Source organism: Dermacentor andersoni, chromosome 9 (assembly GCF_023375885.2).
Source record: "Dermacentor andersoni chromosome 9, qqDerAnde1_hic_scaffold, whole genome shotgun sequence".
Lineage (NCBI taxonomy): Eukaryota > Metazoa > Arthropoda > Arachnida > Ixodida > Ixodidae > Dermacentor > Dermacentor andersoni.
Window position 1 is genome coordinate 13683489 of NC_092822.1, and position 13917 is coordinate 13697405.

General features: G+C 45.1%; 1 protein-coding gene across 3 annotated transcripts in view; it reads left to right on the top strand.

Moving 5' to 3' along the window:
- LOC129383766 (uncharacterized) overlaps positions 1 to 13917 on the top strand; it is a 644189-nt gene that overhangs the window by 406851 nt on the left and 223421 nt on the right. The window lies entirely within an intron of this gene.

Here is a 13917-nt window from a genome sequence, read left to right on the forward strand (position 1 = left end):
AAGGCTTGTTTGAACCTTCTCAAGCCGTGCGTGTCTGTGGGTGCGTGTTCGTGCTCTGTGTATGTACATGCGCGTGTATGCGTGGGTATGTGAATTGTGAACATGCGTTGCGCTGCTATGGTGGACTTCGCCTCACAAAACTCTCCCTGGGTGTCTCGTAACAAGACGAAGAAGAGGCTTGATACCTTTTGTTTAAATACGGATAACCACTGTGAACTAGGGGCAATTTTGATCGGTTACTTTCGGGGATGTCGCTTTCAGTTAAATAAACCGAGGGGACATAGTGCCCACTGCTCCAAGATGGAACCCAGTTGGGCCTTATGTCACAAAGACAAAATTATTTCTGAAGGTTACATCCAAATGGCACGGAACCAGTAAAATAGCCCGCTCGTGAACAAAGTCATAGGGTTTCTAATTGTGCTCTTCACTCCAGAATTAGTTTTTTCAGTTTTAGCGTTATACCGAACGTTTCATCTGCGTTTACGGCAAGGAACAACACCTGCTTGTGATTGAAAGGCCCCCAACAATTTTTATTCGTGTCAAGGCAGGGTAGAAAAGCAAAGAGTCGGTCATCAGTAAGTATGTGACAGCACCTTAGCAAGTAAGAACTAATATTTTCTCAGTAAATTCTGAATTGCTTACTTTGGAGCAGTTGTTCTAGTTGCAGAATTAACGTCGTAGAGTAACGTGGACTTGACCCGTTTCTTTCCTCTTTGTGCGGTGACAGGCGTTAAGTGCTCGGAATTAGGTTTGCCTTGTCGGTCCGCTCAACCTGTCCATTCCATTACGCTGATGACGACTGTTTTTGTCGTCGACGACACGCAACAACGTTTTTGTGATCGTAAGAAGACCTCTTTATCCCTGGCTTCGCTATTACCACAGAGAGAAGAAACAGCAAAGTTATCTACAACCGGTTCTACCGCGACTTGATCCCACATCAGTGAAGCTATGTGCATTTGGGTGTCGAGTGCCCTAACCAATGAACTGTAGCGCAGCAACGGTGCTGGACAATCCGTGCAAGGGTTTGCGCTCCACCGAGACTCTGTGAGCCGTGGCCTCTGCGCATGTATTTCGGAGGCCAGAACGAGCAGTACTGTAGTGGGTAAAAGCCGCTATAACGTAAACCTATTCCAATCTGTTTTCATTACAAATCGACCATTAGCCCTCCCTGACAGGTTGGGTTCGGGTCCAGCCCATATATATCTGAGCGAGCGCCACGCCCTTACGGGCAGAGCTCGAGCCATTTTGACATATCACGGAGGGCTAATGGCCGATTGGGAATAAAAACAGATTGGAATAGTTTTACGTTATACCGGCCAAGGATTTCATTATGTACGTCATTCTAACGTAAGTCTGCTGGTTTGATTAGGTTGACCCACTACTAGAAAATGGCCAAGGACGTGACATCTGTTGTAGTAGAAGGTTTGGCCTGTGAGTTAATTTCTGAGCGGGACCTTCAGAACGAGTCATCAAGCTTGAAAAGCAAGAAGCCTTTGACACCGCAAAGCCTTCTCACCTGTGGCCTATATATTAAGCAAAACCCGTACTGAAAAAAATGATTTCAAGGAAATTTGAAATTCGAAGGTCATCTTAAACGCCACGCTGCAGTCATGTCAGACAGCTGCTTCGACGCTGCCCTACCGAACCACAGAAACAAAAGATATCTGTATATCAAGATCTTAGAATTTATGTAATACGAAGCTTTTGTTGCGGGGATAATGAAATGCTATAAATTTGCCAATTTCATTCCTGCGTCTGTGGCGTAAAGAAATTCGGCGTGCGTGCATGTGCTCTAGCTCGCCCGTGCCACGCAATGTGACACACGTGCGAATGCCTCAGAACTTTGGTGAACGCCTGAGAGAGTTAGTTGGCGTTGGCACGATAGAAGTATGCGTGCAATCGTGTCCTATTGGTTTGAGGATCGGGCTTTGATCCATCATCGGGCACGTTATTCTCTCTTTTTTTTTCAAACATAAGCTATATCGTAGGACAGCTGCAGCACCCAGTCCCACCCAGCCACATCAAGCAGTCACGGTCGGGAAAGTCCTGGGAGGGTTCGCTAAAAACAGGGATTTAAGAAAAATTGGCCGTTTAAATTAAATTCTCGCGTTCTACTTGTGAAAACCACGATATGAATATTAGGCACGCTGAAGGGGGTGGAAGGCTCCGGATTAATTTTGACCATTCGGGGTTAGTTACCGTCCGCCCAATGCAAGGTATCACGGGTGTTTTTACATTTCGCCCCGACTGAAACGCAGCCGCCGCGTTCGGAATTTGATTTCGCGGGCGATCGGGCTTAACAGTGCGACGCCACAGCCACTAGGCCACCACGGCGGTTGGCGGCTGTCTCGCCCAAGTTCTCGAAACATGTTAACACTGACCACAACAGTATCTCATCTTCACGAGACTCAAAAGAAACGAAAGTAAACATGATGCACTAAAATTTTCTGAATGAAATATATTCATAGCTAAATGTTAAATCGGCTCGCAAGAAAAGTGAGCATATATAAGCCTATCCACAAACAGCTGCAGCTAAAAGGCTTCAGAAAGCTAGACATTTGATGTAAATAAGCTTATCCTACTTGGACAGCGATATTCTCAACGTAGTTCGAATTCCACAACACCCATGACTATGCCATACAGTAAGGAAGGTGCGTATGCACCGCAAAGAATAAAAAGTCAGAATTCAGTTATCTAATCCACACTAATATTTTCGTGCTACCAAACAAATATAAGTACATTTTCACTATTATACTAAGTATTTATCTTATTTCTTACGTTAAATTGGTACATCTTTTTTTATGACCTCAGCCCTTCCCCCAAACAAACCGCGAACTGCTGGGTTCTTGCCAAGTATCGCGTTGTCGCTGAACGCACTTACTTCAGGAACAAGCAGACAGCTGAGAATAATATGGCGGTGTTCCCCAGTAAAGCATGCTGCAGCCGCAGTAAATGAGTTCAAAGCTCAAAGAGTCGCCGAATTCTGCTGCCTTCTCTCTCTCTCGTCCTCCCTACTCCCTACATCAACAGCCCGTTTTCCCCAAACTCAGTGCAGGGTAACAAACAGCATACTTGTGTCTGGTGAGGATTAGATTTTTTTAGTTGTCTTTTTCTGTCTTAAACGTTTGCCCCATTTCCCACAAGGACAGAAAACGATACTACGTGCATTACAGCAATAGCTGAGGTCTAGGAACCTCAGTGAGTGAAAATCGTGTCGGTGTGCACCTCTAAACGAGGCGACAATCTTCATGATTTTTCTCATTTTTTTTTTCACCCATTACCGACTGCCAGTTGAGTGTGGTAACAAACCGGACGTGCGTCTGCTTGACCTCCCTGCATTTGCTTCCCTTATATCTTTCTCTCTCTCTCTCTCTCTCTCTCTCTCTCACTCTCTCGTTCTGCGCCAATGTATGTCAATAAAAACACGCCAAGGCGTTTTAACCTTGCCTAGTCTGTTTACGCCAGGCGCACGCACGCAGGTTGGTCAAACAGGCTGTTCTAGAATAACTGGCGAGTGAGATATTTTTTGCTCCTTGTTTTGCATTACCCTGAACCCGATCTCAAGTACTGATTGTGTCCAACGCTCGTTCTTGTTGACGTTAGCACTGAAAAATCTAGAGTTCCGATTGCCTTTGCACATGGCGCGCATGTGTATAACTTTTCCTCTACAACTGTAGCCGCGATATTCGTTTCTCGCGTGCAATATTCTTTGACTCGCCATTTTCGAAAGAAAATGCAATTTGCATTCATGTGTTTCTTCTTACTCCTTTTGCTCATTTTCCTGGCGGTTTGTACATAAACGTGCTCGACTTTGCCGCGCCGCTCCTATAGTCTGGGCACGCACCTGCAGCACGTTACCATGGCGACGTTATTTGCCGTTTTTGGTAGTACATCGACTCTCAGATTCAGCCTTTGTTGGATGCCGATGATAAGTCAACTGAGTAGTAAACAGTGACTTTGATGGAATATTTCAGTTGCGACAAACGAGAAATTATACCCGTCATTCTCTTTTTACTGCGACAGCAGTTAACTGCTCGAAATTTGTCTTGCCTCGTCCGTCTGTCCATTTTGTTACACGCAATGATGATTTCTGTCCTCGTCAAACAACCTTGTCATCCCCAGCATAGCCATTGCTACAGCGTGAAGAAAAAGAAAAGTTCTCCACAACCACCTCCACTGTGACGTGAGCCCTTGCCAGTCAAGCAATGTGTATTCTGCGTGTTAAGCACTGAGCGAGCGCGCAGCAACAGTGCTGTGCTGGACAATTAGTGCAAGGCATTGCGCTGCACACACATTCTGGGAGCACTAGTGCCTGTACATGTATTGTCAAGGCCAGAACGAGCAGTACTGTAGTGGGCGTGGATTACATTATGCGGGCATCACGTAAAGATTGTTCATGACAGGATGGCGGTGTGTTTGCGCGTAACGCTTCGTTGTGATGTTCGTCAAAACAGCGTCGGTGGCTCAGAGGATGTGTGCATGATAAAGGAGGGGATAACTATCTAACATGGCACATACCCACAATATAGGATGCACCGAGAATAAGCTGGTAGGTGAAAAACAGCGTCGAAAGCATCGACGTCATCAAAGCCACCCACGACGATGCAATGATAACGCCAGATTGTTTGTACAGCAGCTCGCAGGATTCACAGCCGCCAAGTGCGCTTTAAAGGAAAAATGCAAAATCACAAAGAAACGTACAGTTTTATTAAGCCCCAGGTACGAACTTTAAAACGTGTCATTGAGCCTAAAAAAGCGTGCAGCCTTCAACACAGCAACTGCCTCTTCACTTGCGCCCCCCCCCCCCCCCCCAAAAGAAAAAACTGGATTGAGAAAGTGTCTAACGAAAGCAAATTTCAAGGTCACTTCGAATAACATGCTGCGGTCACGTCGGATAAGGTGCTTGGACGTTGGCGTACTTAACAATGAAAACAAAGAAATGTGACTGTTTTACAAACAAGAAATACTGAACTTAACATACTGTACCAGGATTATCTGAATCAAATATATTTAAACACAGAAATGTGGAACTGCTTCAACAAAATAAATAAATGAAGAAATAACATGTCTAGCGCAAAACAGCTGCGATCAAGAGGTTCCATAAAGCTATGTATTATAACTGAATAAATATAGCTCCCTTACAGAGAGGTAGTCCGAAAGTGGCAAGGTGTGTCCGCGTCTATAATGCGTATTACACAACTTGTATTCCTATGCCATAGAATAAGAAAGTCGCATACATTGCAAAGAACAAGTCGGAACTTTGTCTAATTCACACTATTCTTTCGGTACTATCACACAACCAGATTATTGCGTTAAGTACTACATTACATACTGCTTATTGTTTTTTTTTTCAAAATCTTACTGTAAATATTAAGCTTTTATGCACCCACACTCCTCCCCGTTGAAGAGCGCGTTATAACCACCGTGTTGCCCGTATAGTGGGTGAAGCCAATTATTTGAGAAAGAAGCAGGCAACGGAACACCGAGTAAAGTGCATCTTTCTTCAGTATTTTTTTTTCTAAACTTCTTCTACCCATTTTTTGCCAACCGCCCAATTCTTGGACGATCGTGGGTATGTGCCACTTCTGCAGAGGAGCAACAACAACAACAAAATAAGATGGTGGATTGTCTGTGAGAGGATGTTGCTGTCGTTGTAGATGCGATCACAGCAAAACGAATCATTGAAGTCTGCTGCCTTTGTAATGGCCACCTGTGCTCAGTCTCATGTGATGGGAAATCAGCCGAAGACACAGTGTAGCTCATGCTTTTTGAGTACGACTCATTGACTGTTTGGCGCACAAGTGGATACGCAAGGAGTATCCACTTGTAATGAATTTTCAGGATAATCCCACTTTCGATATATTCATTCGCTAAATGTGCGACAAAATACATTTGCGTTTGAATTACTTTAGTGCGCCAGCGCATAAAACAGCACTTTGTTAACAACAGTGCATTTTTACCGCAACTTGGACGAAGCACATCTCGATACCAGTGCCATCCTCAGAATTCATTTCAAGTGAATATGCGTTGCATACTCATTGCATACGATTCGTACACCTAAATCTGTTGTAAAACAATTGTTCGAAAGCTTTAATGTTGAAGTTTCTTTGATTAGTCAATTATGCATTTCGACACGCACACGAACACACGCGCACACGCATGCACCCGCGTAGCTCTAGTATATGCCGGACTGTCATAGAGCTTCATAGTCATTGCCCTTGAAAGTTTTTTGGGGCGGGCAATAGAATGCGCTCTAAAAGCATGCATGTGCGGGCGCAACTTGCTTCCAAAACGCGGGAAAACGCATCAAAGAACGAAGGAAGTGTTCTCTGTGCCCCTCGAAGAGCGCAGCTCCGTTCGTGATTTACCACGTCATTGGAGAGTGATCATTTGCGAGTTCATGGGCTCAATTCTCGTCGCTATAGTGTCGCTATAGCATTGCTGCCTGCTGGGAAACTAAACCTACGCACGAAACGTGGACCATTGTCTGGCACGGGCTTCGTTAGCGCGAATTGTTGGTGACGGCTCCTTATTTAGCGTTTGCCTGGATACCTTGTCCCGTATGTGGCATTTCGAGCACGTTCATTGTGAAAGCAGTACTTTTCGGACTGTGGCTCTTCGTTGCTTTATTATGTCTTGGCATCCTCGAAACAGCGCTAAATGAGGTGTATCACGCAATATCACAATTCCGGGAGTATACACGTGCGGAGAATAGAGAATGCTTTAACGGCTCTGTGGACCGCTGTCGCCTTTGTTCATTCACTGGCTGACTATAGATCGCTGGTGAGGCGACTCCAGACGTCCCTAATTCAAGGTTTCTTGACGTCTGATTACTGTTGCCAGTGACATCAGCCAACGTATCCTATGATAAGCCAGTTGGGCACTTCCATGTTGCTTAGTGCAGTAGCCCCCTAAAACGATTCTGAGCACATGCGCGTGAGCCACGAAGTTTCTTATTTACGTTGTGGTTTGATGGCAGTGATGCGGCGTCAGGCGGGCTTAGCCTGGTATGCACGGCCGGCAACTATTCCGCCTGACCAGAGCTCGTATGTTGCTGGCAAGGACGTGTCACCAGACGCTGACCAACTTATAGTATACTTATAGCAGTGCGACATCAGACAGAAAAATAAGAGAGACATATGCGCTGTCCTGTACAGTGCATGTCCTAATTGCCTCGGCTAGCTGTTTACGTGTGTGCGTGTGTGCGTGTGTGTGTGTGTGTGTGTGTGTGTGTGCGTGCGCGCGTGTGTGTGTGTGTGTGTGTGTGTGTGTGTGTGTGTGTGTGTGTGTGTGTGTGTGTGTGTGTGTGTGTGTGTGTGTGTGTGTGTGTGTTTGTGTGTGTGTCGCACTGCCCAGGCAGAGCTACTCCTTCGCTCCAACTTGTGTCCCTTTGAGTCATTTTCTGTTGATCAACTCGTAGTCTACGAGGAAGGCAATCAATAGGCATAGAGCTTTTCCGAGCATTCCTGGCACTGTAGAAAACGCCAGGCGCTGAATCCACAAAGGTTTTGGTTCGTCAGTAATGTTTGCAATTGGCCGGCCGCCTTCGATAATTTTATGTCCAACATCGTGACGGGCCAGAATTTGCTCATACGAACAATTCTAGCGTAAGTGCATGCGTTTCCTAAATACGGGAAGGGCCCTACAACACCGAACTATCGCAATCTGTTTTTATTCTAATCTCCTAACACCAAATTACGTTACCTCCGACGCAAACATCGGGCGGTGACCCGCAGCGTTGTTTGAAAAGCCCAATGAAACGTAGGATGTCCCTTTCGTTTGCTTTCAAAGCGAATAACATTGGCCGCATTGAGCAGCTTTTCTTATCTAATTGACTGACAAGAGGCGAGGAGCATGCTCAAGTGGAAAGGGCGTTGACGGGGCTGAGTCAGCGCAGTGAAAATAGATAACTGGATGAGAAGGGTAGTGCCAGCTTCTGCTATTTGTCCGCTTCGCTTAGTTTGCGGTGGCTGGTCGAAAATCACGGTGGCGTGCAATGAAAGGTTAAAAATGCCGCTAAACCGGATCCTCAGCAAAGAAGAATTGGCAGAGCGATGTCATATACGTACCGAAAGGGATCGATAACGTTATGCTGCCGCGTAAAAAATTTTTATTATACGCAAATAAATCCATGCTTTCCGGCAGCTCCGTGTATCCAGTATCTGAGTGATCGGTGGGCAGCCATCTTTTATTCCTTTCGGAACCGGGAAATCTCCAGCTATCCACGACAAAATTGAGCTTTTTTCGGTATATTATTGCAGCTTTAACGCGTTCGCTTTGACGCAGTGAGCTTTAGCAGTTTTTGAAATTGCGTGGCACACAGGCGAAGTGGGCGCAGCCCGAGAACTTTTGACCAAAAGCAAAGGGCTAATGGCGAAATGGCGTTGAGTCAGGAATAATTATTTTTCTTTTGTTCAGTCTACTCATACGTAATCAGTGTGTAGACGTCATATCACAGGGGGAGCTATCCCAGTTTTCGTGACGTCGCGTGACAGGCAGGCGAAGGGGGGGGGGGGGGGGGGGGGGGGCCCGGACATTTCTCGACCAACTTTGGAGGGCTGATTGCAGAATTGTAATATAAAAATTTGGAAACGTTTTACGTTATAGCGCTCACGGTCTTGACAAGCCACCGTGGTTGCTCAGTGGCTGTGGTGCCGGGCTGCTGAGCACAAGGTAGCGGGATCGAATCCCGGCCACGGCGGCCGCATTCCGATGGGGGCGAAATGCGAAAACACCCGTGTGCTTAGATTTAGGTGCACGTTAAAGAACCTCGGGGTGCCAAATTTTCCGGAGTCCTCCACTACGGCATGCCTCATAATCAGAAAGTGGCTTTGGCACGTAAAACCAAATATTAAAAAAAACGGTCTTGACAACTGTCTTGTTTCCTTTCGTCGAAACCATGTTCTGTTTAAAGATAGGTGTCGCTCGGATAGACATTACAAGGCCAAGGGTGTATGTGATGATGTAAATGATTCTTGCTGGGTTTTATAGTAAGCGCTAGCAAAAATACCTTTCGCGAAAATGAAGATTCGTTTGATTGTTCGATCATTAGTGAAGCCTTGCGGAATATGTGCCACATTTGTCGCTCCTGGGTGTTGGTGCAGATCAAGGCTGAATTCATCAAGCTTTTTTGTTCATAAATTATCTTACCCATTGGCCAGTAGCCTTCGGTAATGATGTGTCCGTCATTACTATTGGCTAGCACTTGCTCCCACGAGCGGTTCTAGCGTAAAATCACTTTTTCAAATGCAAGCCCTGAATATTTTATCTCGCACCCAGGTTTGCAGTATAGACGTTGTTAATCTAAACTCTCGTCGGCACTTCTTGGCGGAGTCCCCATAGAGACGGCGGGTTTGAAGAAGAGGTAGCGGACGAGAAAACCACGACGAGCAAATACCGGCGGCAAGCGTGCACAAAACGGCTGAGCGATATCGCAGCTGTCCCCCGTTCTGCCAGTTTCCCTACAGGCCCCGGCAGAATATGGTTGCCACCTATATAGGCTTACATGCAGGGTGTGAATTTTAGCGAGCCGGTAATACATGTTAACTTCCTAAAGCGCGTTACTGACGGGACCTAGACGAAGAAACAAGTGGAAAAACCCGACGCTTTGACTGTTTTACGTGTTTCTTTGCCTAGGTCCCGTCAGTAACGCAATTTAGCAAGTTGTACCTTGTATAATCATTGCAAGCTCTGGTCGATACAGAATGTACCAGCTAATTTTAGCTAATGCTTAATAATATGCAGCCACTGGCGGATGCGATTAAATGCCTGTTCTTGGTATTTTTGTGGGGCATGTTGCACTCTATTCTGTATTCTGCCTAATTGCATAATTAAGCAAAATGAAATAACGAACTTAGCAAATAACGATTTTCGTGCAAAGCGTCCAGTAAGAATGTTGTAGAGAGGCTTAGAAAACATATAATTGATCAGCTTTGAACTCCCTACTTGTTACGTAATCATTTCCTTGCGTCCTAAAGAAAGCCAGCCAAATACGAAAACTAAATAAAAGAAGGTACGAACATGCCTGCTTACGCGCCACGAGTATTAACGATTTTTTTTTGTTCGCACTTGACCGGAGAAGGGGGACAGTGGGGTAGGGGGTGCACAGGTCACACGTCATTTTATGCTAGGTACCCTGGTACACAAAAATTTGGGGGGGGGAGGGAGGGGAGGAGGGGGGGGGGGCACATGCTCGCTGTAGCACACGGCACTGAGAATAATACGGTTGTCGGTATCTTCCAGCCTGTATGCTGAATCATCGTAAAACTCTGTTGTTGAGCAACCAATTCCAGCTGTTCCACACTGTTGCGCGAGGGAAATAAAATTACACCTAGTCTTTACTGCTCAGATATGTCTAAGGACAACCAGATTAAATTACTCTACCGTTTCAGCCTCTACAAACATTCAAAAATAATAAAGTAAAAGAAACGGAGTACGGGCCATCGCCGCATGCATCAACATGAGCCTCTGTTTATCGTAACGTTAACGTGAGAAATGCTTCACGTGATGAAACCCAGAGCAGAAAAAGACACGAACGCTTTGGTGGTTCACCTTCTTATAGCGTTGGAGGAACGTTGTTCATTGGCCTACATGCTGTTATGCAGTAGGCTGCGCGGTTAAATCGCCAAACTGATTTATTGTATTCAACGTTTTCGTGTCTTGAAAGCGCTTGCCAAATGATTTCCGCTGTACATTTTTACGCAAGACGAATACAACTCTACCTCTGAGTGTGTGTGTGTGGGGGGGAGCCTGGCTCAACACAACCATATTAAGTTTTCTCGGTCCCTGCCTTTCCAAACAAGCAAGCAAGAGCACGCACAGAGAGAGAGAGAGAGAGAGAGCAAGTCAGAATGGCTGTAAACTATCCTGTTTCTTCCTGCGTGTATACGCCCGTTTGCGTGCAGTTCTATGTTGTATCAGTATAGGTGTCCCTTTGAACACGGAAGTGGCCCAAACCTAGTGCTGCCCAAAGTATGACTAGAATTCATGAAATTGGAGCCTAGGAATGTTTGCGCAAATATAACTGCCCTGGAAACCCACATACATTTACTGATAAGAGTGAAATGTAACATGCGACTACATTCGGTGCAACCGTTCTCATAAGTCTGGATTGGCCTTCCCTCGTTTCCTGTGCAGTGGGGAGGCATCGCTAAAGATCGCCGTTTCAGTTCTTTAATTGCGCTAACATTAAAAGTGTCAAATGGGAAAAGGTACATGTCTGTGAAGTGTGGGAAATTTGTCACGTGGTATTTATTTATTTTTGTTTACAGATACCTCACAGGCTGCATCTAGGAGTGTTATGTGAGGGAGACTAGACAATAATTTTTAACAGGAACATGAAAACAAACAAAAGAAATTCAAGAACTAGGTATTATACAATGGTAAATGTAGTGGATATGGTGAAACATTGTATAATAGAATACTTAGTACGTTTTATACAAAATTGAGTGGGTCTACATGATATCCCTATAAAATCTATCACCACGATTTCAAGTGATCATATGGCTAGCAAAAACAGTCACAAATGGTTAGTGTTTTATTTTTAAATGCCGTACGGCCATGAATACAGACATCATCAGGGAGGCCATTCCATTGACCAATTGCACGTAGAAGCGTAGATGTGTTGAAGGCTTGGGTAAGGCCGAAAAGACGACTAAAACTATGTTGATTATGAAGCCTGCGAGACATGCGATGTGGTTTTGGTACTGGCAAGGTATTTCCGTGAGCACTGTAGACTATTTTATGCAATAAGCAGAGAGTGGCTATCTTCCTACGTTATTCCAAGGATTATAGTGATAATGAAGTCTTCATGTTAGTCACACTGGAGTGTGGGGTATAGTCTCGAGCGATGAAACGTGCAGCGCGGTTTTGCAGATTCGAGTAAGTTGATTAGATAAACTTGGTGAGGTGACCAGATTGATTATGCATATTCGAGTTGTGGACGAACAAATGTCTGGTATGCTAGTTTCCGTGTTATGGAAGGTGCCGCATGAAGATTACGTTTCAAGTATCCTAGTGTGCGTGGTTCCATGACAATAATTTTTTTCGATGTGTGTTGACCAAGAAAGATTAGAAGTAAATACCAAGGTACCTGTAGTTGGGCGTTACCAATATAGAGTTTTTGGTAAGAGAGTACGTGTAAGTCGAGTTTTACTGCTTTCGGCTGAACGTCATTAGTTTGCATTTGTCAGTGTTGACATGTCATTTGCCACTGCGAGCACCAGAAAGTGATTTTGTCAAAATCCGGTTGTAGTACCAGATGATCTGCGTGAGTAATAATTTTACAGTATATTATGCAATCGTCGGCAAAGAAAGGGTTGCTAGATGTTATATGACATGGAAGGTCATTAATGTAGATAAGAAATAATAAAGGACCCAGGACGCTGCCTGGAGGAACACCAGAAGTAACGTCGGATAACGTAGATGAGGTGTTATTAACCAAAGTAAATTGCTTGCGTGAGGATAAAAGGTATATACGTATATATAGGCAAATTATAAGAAGCCTACAATGACACGAAGGACAGCATACGGGAAATTATTTGTAGTTCCTAATTGAATTAAGGAAACGATAAAACAAATACAATTGAAAGCGGAGGAAGAAAATTCACCGACGATTACAATACTCCGTAATGCGAAATTTGAGCTCAGCTCAATACTGGCTGTACGCACAATCTATATCGTGCGGCTTGTTGCAAAGGTGCGAAGTGCGGCCTGACGGCCTCGCTAATCTGGAGACCGCGAGAGTCAGCGCTTCGGTAACGCGTGGGCGCGATTCACAGCAGCGGCCGCCGACAGACCTCCTAGACGACGCGCGCTATATGGCGCCATCTCGTAGGCATCGTCACCGCACTACGCTCTTGTCATGCTTTCGCCACACTCTCCTTCGCCTTCCACCTCATGGTTGCGCTGCATCCTCCTTTCCCTACAAGAACCACTTCTCTCTCTCTCTCTCTCTTCTCTCTGCTCTCCGCTTGCCTCCTCGAGTCTTTCATTCCGCGCTGCGCTTCACGTTCGCTTTCATCTTTCGCTGTGCTCGTTGGCTCCGTTATGCCTCAGACGCCGACACCGACTCTCCCCGCAATAGCGGGCGCCCAGGAGCTGCGCTCTAAAAACAGCAAGCCGCAGATGGGATACGTGCCAATGTCTTCACATTACGCGTGCGATGCTCTTACCAATTGAGCTACCGTGGCGCCGCTTTCTGATCTACTTTCTGGGGTACTTATGCGTGTCTACTAGAGTCAACCCGGGGAGTGTTTACCAGCGCCGCCACTGACAGCCATGACGTTTTGGGTGGCGGCAACTGGTCAATAAGGCCACACATGCTACCCGAAGGTGTCAACGCTGCCGGATTCTAGACCCTCGCTAGGTAATGGACGAGAAGAAAGAAAACCCAGTGACCGATTTTTATTAGTCAGATTATGAGAAGCCAACGAACAATGACACCAAAGAGATCATGGGAAAATTACTTCTAGTTCATAATTTAAGTAAAGAAATTATAAAATAAATGGAAATGCAAGTGGATAAAAAACAAGTGGCCGCAGGTGGGATACGAGCCCACGTCTTTGCAGAACACGTTCCGCGTTCGTATCCCACTTGCGGCTAGCTGCTAAATCGGAACTAACTTCATATATATATATATATATATATATATATATATATATATATATATATATATATATATATATATATATATATATATATATATATATACGGCGTTCTCGAAATAGTTCTTTACAAAGGCACGTGAAACTTTTGTTATCTTGAGGCAGTTAAGTTACCGCTTCAGTTAAGTTGCCAGTTCTTAAATGCGAACACCACGGAACTACTGTGCAGATAAATGCTAAGTGCAATCACAGAGAAAAAGCCACACGCATAAATTTTCCTGTGCGACGACAAAGTCCTTCTTAAAACAAATCC